Source organism: Rhinopithecus bieti, unplaced genomic scaffold, assembly GCF_001698545.2.
Source record: "Rhinopithecus bieti isolate Rb0 unplaced genomic scaffold, ASM169854v2 scaffold_7884, whole genome shotgun sequence".
In the NCBI taxonomy this organism is placed as follows: Eukaryota; Metazoa; Chordata; class Mammalia; order Primates; family Cercopithecidae; genus Rhinopithecus; species Rhinopithecus bieti.
In genome coordinates this window covers 4,441,102-4,449,404 of record NW_016806331.1, presented here as the reverse complement: position 1 = coordinate 4,449,404, position 8,303 = coordinate 4,441,102, and the positions used below count along the sequence as shown (strand labels likewise).

Genomic DNA, 8,303 nt, shown 5'->3' with positions numbered 1-8,303 from the left:
AAAAAAAAAAAAAAAAAAAAAAAAAAAAAAACCAAAAAAATTTACTCAAGAACCATCTGCTTTATTTCATACAATTCAGCCAGTTTAGTGTAATTCCTGCTACATTTCATGTGAGAAACGTTTGAAAAATCAGTTCCAATAATCAGTAAGGTGAGCATTTTGAACTTTTCCTGTAGGATGAAAAAGTGAAAGTAAGTCATCCACATCCTGCCTTTATACTCTTTTCCCCTTTAAGCCAGCTTTATATTTACATATGGTAATGGTTTCCATTTTTGACTGAGAATAAGTGTTTCCAGTAAAAAATCACCAGTCTCTACAAAGCCTTTACAAATTACAAGCAAAATTACCAACAGCTTGGTTAACTGAACCAAATTAACAAAATATCTTAGCAGCACAAACATAATTAGAAAATAACAAATAACAAATGAAGCAAATTTGTAATAGGTGAAACATATAAAAATGTTATGTAATCTCATTCTAATATAAATGGCAATTATTGTCTAGTAAGTACATGAGCTCATGTACTTTTTATGGGATATTAATTGATTTTAAAATATTCTAATTTATTCATAATGGAAAAAAGGAAGAGGACTGGCCATTTTAGCTCTAGTTACACTTATTCAGATAGAATAGATTCAGTACTTTCCCCTCTACACAGAAATTCTTAGATTAAATTGGCATTTCCCATATTCTCAAGAAATATGATTTTAATAAAATGATCTTGGTTCCAACCTATTTTGATTAAATGGAATTTTACTTAGTGTTGGTGTGGCATATTAACAGTGAGAAAACAAAAAGCAAAGCTAAATGTTTAGAAAATTTAAGAGCAGAGAAAATTAGCCTGTGGTTTTAATCATAATATAGTAAAAGAGACAGTCCTCTTCTCTCCCTTAACCCCCAAACAGTATTTTTACCTATTCCTTGATCCTTAGTCACAGGATTAAGAGAGATCTATCCATTAGAGATGTACCCCAGGCTGTTTTTATTGGGTAATAAAAAGTTGATCTCAGGTAGTCAGAGAAACCATGTCTCATTTGTATTAGACAAGAGCATGTTCAGAAGCCATTCTGAGGATTTAATGAAGATGTCTAGAAAAGGGATGAAATCCACATATTGATCTGTCACGTTAACACACTTCAATTCTGTCTACCATTTTTCTGCACTGTAGGGGCAGTCTTTTCAGTGGTGTGTTACTGCAATTCTGAAAATAATTTGTAAGTTAGGTCAGTCCTCAGTGCTTTTGACATCTGGGATTGATAAGGTTGCTAAAGTGTCCTGGGCACATTCTCAACAAAGAGGTCATTCTGACTCTTCCAGAAAGATCTTTAATAGTTTTTCTAATATTAATCAATCATAAACATGCTAAATGTTTTTTTCTAGAGTCAGATGTTTTCCTTCTTGATAGTTAACATTAATTGTACAACAAACATGTTGAATAGTTTTGGATAAGCTTATCTAAAATTTGTGTAATTTTCTCTTTTTTGATAACTAATTTGGAGAAGACTCTTTTTGAGTCTACATGATATATTTTATGTATTCTACATGATAGTCACTAGAAATTTACTTAGGGTTCTGTGGATTCTTTCACTTTGGCCTGTGAAGACTTCTGACTACCGGAGAGCAAGAAGTAGGAGATGGTTTCAGCATCCACCCATCTCACAATGGAGTTCCTTACATATGATGTAAGATGTCATATTTAGATTTTCTTTTGCCTTTGGTTTTTATGACTTTAAAAGACAGAATATACTGCTATTCCATATTATACTTGCAGATAACCTGTGCAATGTTGAACAGCACCAAGATCTCATATTTGCATTGCTTTTCATGAGATCATTACAATTTTAGGAAATAATGTTCCAATCTGTGTTGTATCTATTGAATTGTATTTTCAATCAAGAATGCATATCTGAATGAACATAGTACAGTTTTTTAAAAGTCTGAGTTTTCTGATTTAGATAGTAGTTGATAATGTTCCATTGAAATAAATCAATGAATTGGCTGCATCAATTCAAACCACAGTGCTAAATGAGGATTCCATTTTACTACATTAGCCTTGCTTAATAATAGGACTTGCCCTGTCAGAAATCTCACCATACTGCTATAGCTCCTGAAATAATACTCTTTAATAGTGCCACATCCTGAATAGAGTGATAGAGATGGCAGCCAACTGCAATCCAACAGGTCAGTGGTTTTGGTCTTTTCATAACACCATACACAAAGTGAACTGCATTGGAATCACTAGTAGCATAATTAAAATGTATATTCCTGGGTCCTATACCATACCCACTAAATAAGAAATTACTAGGGCACACCCAGGAATCTATATTTCATGCCAAGTCCCCTAATTGTTTTTAAGACATACAAATGATGAGAATTTCTCCATTTAGAGTGCTAACACGGACAACGGCAGATGAATGACTGCATATGACTCATTTTCCTTTATAACTGCCCAGAGCAATCTTCACATCAGTAGCTTGCAAACTGTAAGCATGAAGAATCAAGGAACCTGGTTAAAAATTATTTCTTTATTCCATCCTCAGAGATCCTGGCTCAGTAGTTTTGTGTGTAACCCAGGAAACTATATTTCTTAACCACCTCCGCAGGTGGATCTGTTGGTCCAGGTACCATAATTGGGAAACACTGACTCTGGAAAATTCATGTCTGTTCTTAAATTCAGGGCTTATATTTCCCCCTCTAGTTTGTAAACTCCTTGATTCTTTTTTTCTTTTGTAGGGAAACCCTTTCTAATTTTTTAAAATTTTTGTGGGTACATAGTAGGTATATATATATATGGGGTACATGAGATGTTTTTATACAGGTACACAATATGAAATAGACACATCATAGAGAGGGGGGTATCTATCCCTTCAAGCATTTATCTTTGAATTACAAGCAATCCAATTATACTCTTTACATTATTTTAAAATGTACCATTATTATTGACTATAGTCACCCGATTGTGCTATCAAATAGTAGGTCTTATTAATTCTTTTATTTTTTGTCACCCTTTACCATTCTCATCTCCCCTCCCACTTGCCTTCCCAGCCTCTGGTAATCATCCTTCTACTTTTTATGTCCACGAGTTCAATTGTTTTGATTTTTGTATCTGACAAATAAGTGAAAACATGCAGTGTTTGTCTTTCTGTGCCTGGTTCATTTCACTTGGCCTAATGACCTCCAGTTCCATCCATGTTGTTGAATCCCATTCTTTTTGATAGCTGAGTAATACTCCATTGTGTATATGCACCACATTTTCTTTATCCATTCATCTGTTGATGGACACTTAGGTGGCTTCCAAATCTTAGCTATTGTGAGCAGTACTGCAACAAACATGGGAGTGCAGATATCTCTTTGATATACTGATTGCCTTTCTTTTGGGTATATACCTTGCAGTGGGACTGCTGGATCATACAGTATTTCTTTTTTTTTGTTTTTTGTTTTTTTTTCAGAGTCTCACTCTGTCACTCAGGCTGGAGGGCAGTAGCACGATCTTGGTTCACTCCAACCTTCATCTCCCAAGTTCAAGTAATTCTCTTGCCTCAGCCTCCTGAGTAGCTGGGATTACAAGCATGTGCCAACATGCCTGGCTAATTTGTGTATTTTTAGTAGAGACAGGATTTCGCTACATTGGCCAGGCTGATCTTGAACTCCTGACCTCCAGTGATCCACCCACCTCGGCCTCCCAAAGTGCTGGGATTACAGGCGTGAGCCACGGGACCTGGCCCATATGGTATTTCTACTGTTTTTTGAGGAACATGCAAACTGTTCTCCATAGTGGTTGTTCTAATTTACATTCCCACCAACAGCATATGAGGGTTCCTTTTTCTCCACATCATTGACAGCATTTGTTACCTTTTGGATATAGGCCATTTTAACTGGGGTGAAATAATATTTCATTGTAGTTTTGATTTGCATGTCTCTGATGATCAGTGATGTTGAGCACCTTTTTATATGCCTGTTTGTCATTTGTATGTCTTCTTTTGAGATATGGTTATTCAAATATTTTGCTCATTTTTTGATCGGATTTTTATACTTTTTACTATATAGTTGTTTGAGCTCCTTATATATTCTGGTTATTAATCCTTTATCAGATAGGTTGTTTGCAAATATTTCCCCTATTCTGTGGCTTGTCTCTTCGCTTTTTTAATTGTATCCTCTGCTGTGTAGCAGCTTTTTAACTTGATGTGATCCCGTTTGTCCATTCTTGCTTTGGTAGCCTGTGCTTGTGGGGTATTGCTCAATAAATTTTTGCCCAGACCAATGTCCTGGAGATTTTCCTAAATGTTTTCTTGTAGTAGTTTCATAGTTTGAAGTCTTAGATTTAACTCTTTAATCCACTTTGATTTGATTTTTGTATATGGTGGGAGATAGGGGTCTAGTTTCATTCTGCTGTATATGGATATCCAGTTTTCCCAACACCATTTACTGATGAGGCTGTCTTTACAACAGTATATGTTCTTGGCACCTTTGTCAAAAGAGTTCACTGTAGGAGTGTGGATTTGTTTCTGAGTTCTCTATTCTGTTCTATTGGTCTCTGTGTCTGTTTTTATGCCAGTAGCACATTATTTTGGTTACCATAGCTTTGTAGTATAATTTGAAGTCAAGTAATGTGATTCCTCCAATTTTATTCTTTTTTGCTTAGGTTAGCTTTGGCTATTCTCAGTCTTTTGTGGTTCCATGTAAATTTTAGGATTTTTTTTTTTCTATTTTTATGAATAATGTTATTGATATTTTGATAAGGATTACATTGAATCTGTATATTGCTTTGGGTTGTAGGATGGACATTTTAACAATATTGATTCTTCTAATCCATGAACATGGAATACTTTTCTAGTTTTTGGTGTCTTCTTCAATTTCATTCATCAGTGTTTTATAGTTTTCATTATAGAGATCTTTCACTTCTCTGGTCAAGTTAATTCCTAAGTATTTAATTTTATGTTTGGCTACTTTAAAGGGTATTACTTTTTTAAAAAAATTCCTTTGTAAACTCCTTGATTCTTATTCATCTCTTTATGCTTGACAGTACGCCATTCATTGAAAAGACCCAAAGTTTGCTTATTGAATTAAAATTAATTCCTGTAAGATCAGTAACAGAACTGCTACTACAATAGAATGGAAGCCTGATTCCTGAAGTTTGTATGACTGTGATGAGAGATAGCAGATAGCGACTCCTAAATGAGGACACAAAGTGTTTCCTGAGTTCTCTATATTAACTGCCAGTGGGAGTTTGAAGTAATGTGATTTCTCCAGTTTTATCGCAGACCCTCTATTTTATAATAATGACAAGGCTGAAAGGACAAGATGAAATGGTACAAATGGATCCTGGATAAGCACCAGCTCTTCTAAAAAAATGTTTTTTGGTGTTTGTTGCTAATGTGAGATATTAAAGGAAGAAAAATAGATAACATCAAAATGAGTAAAGAAAAAACATAGTGTCAGAAATTTCATTGAAAGCCCGCCAATAAAGAACAATACAGTTATTTTAAATTCTAAGAGCTTATCATGTTTCTTCTCATTGCATAAACTCATATTCTCTACTTGATGGCACAAGACTGAGAAGTAGATAGTTGAAAAGCTGCTCACCATCATCAAAACTCAAGCAGAAGGATTACTGTTTATCCATTTTAGGAAACCTTGTTCTTTACAAGAGTAGGAACATTTCTGTGGTCACTGAAAGATACAGCTGAAAGGTGATCTAAGCATTTCAAACTGGAAACTTTGGGAGTGTTTCATTGATTTAACGTTACACAGGCAAGTATTTCTCTCCTTAATTTGTTTTTAAATATGAGATACTATTCTAATTATATGAATAGTTACTTGTAGCCCAGAGGCAAGAGAGAAACTGCAAACTCTAAGTAAGAAAATTCAGCTGAAAGAGAAAACCAGAAAAAAAAATTCTCTGGTTTAAATAAACTCCTTGGGTATGACTTCTGTAGTCAGACACCAAAACTGCATTTTTATTAGAAGTAGGAATTGGGATGGGGGTATTAAATTTATATAATGCTTTTGAAACAATTCAGAGGCCTTTAACATGGTTTCTCACAATCAACTAGTTAGCCACATGACCTCATTTTGGACGTATCCACAGGAGATTTGACCTCTACTTCCCAGGGTTCATTGAAGGAAATCAAATATTTTCTAATCATGAGAATCTTTGATCTTTATTCATTTTACTGTCTTTCTCTTCAAAAATAACTATATTATTTAGTCCCAAGAACCCACCAAGATTTGCTTAATTTTTTTTGGAAAATAAATGAGTAAATTTGCTTAAACTAAGGGGCAATCTCTATGGAATATTTGGTGTCCCAAGGTGAAAGAGACACTAACATTTTTAAGAGAATTTTACAGTGCTGAGTAAAACAAATCAATGAATTCTGCAAATTAGCTCTAAGTTGAAAACAATTAAACACAAATAAGTACCTTAATTTAAGCAAAAACCATTATATCCAATGTACAGATTAACAAAAATTCACAAAATGTTAAAATTGTTGCTAGTTCACTAGTAACTCTCATAAGATATGAAGGATTAATCCAGAAGTTTCTAATGCTTTAGCAAGAACATTTCTATAACTCCATAAGGCAGCATGGTGTAGTAGTATGGCTGTTAGGATTGCCCAGGAAGTTGCTCAAACAAACAAACCTATGTCCCGACCCTGAAGATTCTCATTCAACAGTTATTACTCCAAGCTTGGGCGTCTATCTTTTCTTTGATATGCTCTCTAGTAATTCTGATATACTCTGAAGTTGAGAACCATTGGTGTACTGGAAAGAGCTCAGACCCTTGGGAGTTACGAAGGACTGTATTTGAATTCTGATTCTGCCATTGATTTGCTATGTGACTGGGGCAAATTACTTACCTCTCTGCGTCATCGTGTTTTTGCATATTTATCTAAAATGCCAACCATCTGACTATCGTATTCTGTGATCTTAGAGAACTAAGCATATATTATGCTGTTCTTAAAGACAATTTTGCATTTAACAAAATTTTAGTTCACTTTACATAATATTCTATAATAAATGCTAAAGGCAACACAGTGTTTGATTCATCATCTTGTTATGCTTTTTTTTCCCCCCACACCAAAGGTCAATTTCACAATTCTTTGAGAATTCTTTCTTGCATCTGGACAGGAAAAGAGCTAGGGTAGCTAGGAAGATGGAGACCGAACTTAAGATTATTTCTACTCGACAACAGAATTGGTGGCATTTCTGCATTATCCATGCTGGAGGATGGAAAAAACGCTGATACTAACTCAGAAGTGGCAAGCAATAGTTTCACTTTCCTTATGATATTGTCATCGAGGAAGAAATTTCCTAGGGGAGGCAATGCAGTACAGGAGGGAAACTATGGACTTAAAGATTAGAGACCTGCATTCCAATTTTGCTGTATCACTTGGCACAAATTACATAACCTTGGATAGATGACAACCATAGTGAATTAATATCTCATCTGTGCTGTAGGAACAGGCATACTGCAGAGATTTCTGAGGATTTGTGTAATGAAAGTCAGATGTTTGTGTTAGTGCCTACCATTTTGTAGGTCCCTAATAACAGGAAAATCCCCTTTCCACTTCCACAGCAATATTCCATTTCCAAAAACTGCTGATCAGAAAGCTGTGTTTTTTTGTTTGTCTGGTGTGTGTGTGTGTGTGTGTGTGTGTGTGTGTGTTGGGTCATGCCAACGTTTCTGATTCTATCCTGTGATCCAGATGCTTCTAAAAACAGAATGTATGCCAAAATCATGTTGAACCTCATGGCTTGGTAACTTTTTGGTCTCGGCTCACTCCAACCTCCGCCTCCCAGGTTCAAGTGATTCTCCTGCCTCAGCCTCCCCAGTAGCTGGGGCTACAGGTGCATGCCACCACACCTAGCTAATTTTTGTATTTTTGGTAGAGACAGAGTTTCACCATATTGGCCAGGAGGGTCTTGATCTGCTGACCTTGTGATCCGCCCACCTCAGCCTCCCAAAGTGCTGGGATTACAGGTGTGAACCACCAAGCCTGGCTAATTTGAAGCTTTTAAGAAAAAGACTTGATATGATTGGAGCTTTTTTTCCTTTCTTCCTCCCTTCCTCTCTTCCTTCTTGAAAGTAAATGGGCCGGGCGCGGTGGCTCAAGCCTGTAATCCCAGCACTTTGGGAGGCCGAGACGGGCGGATCACGAGGTCAGGAGATCGAGACCATCCTGGCTAACACGGTGAAACACCGTCTCTACTAAAAAATACAAAAAACTAGCCGGGCGAGGTGGCGGGCGCCTGTAGTCCCAGCTACTCGGGAGGCTGAGGCAGGAGAATGGCGTAAAACCGGG

General features: G+C 36.0%; 1 protein-coding gene across 4 annotated transcripts in view; it reads right to left on the bottom strand.

Moving 5' to 3' along the window:
* Positions 1 to 8,303, bottom strand: part of FAR2 (fatty acyl-CoA reductase 2) — a 196,819-nt gene that overhangs the window by 39,385 nt on the left and 149,131 nt on the right. The window lies entirely within an intron of this gene.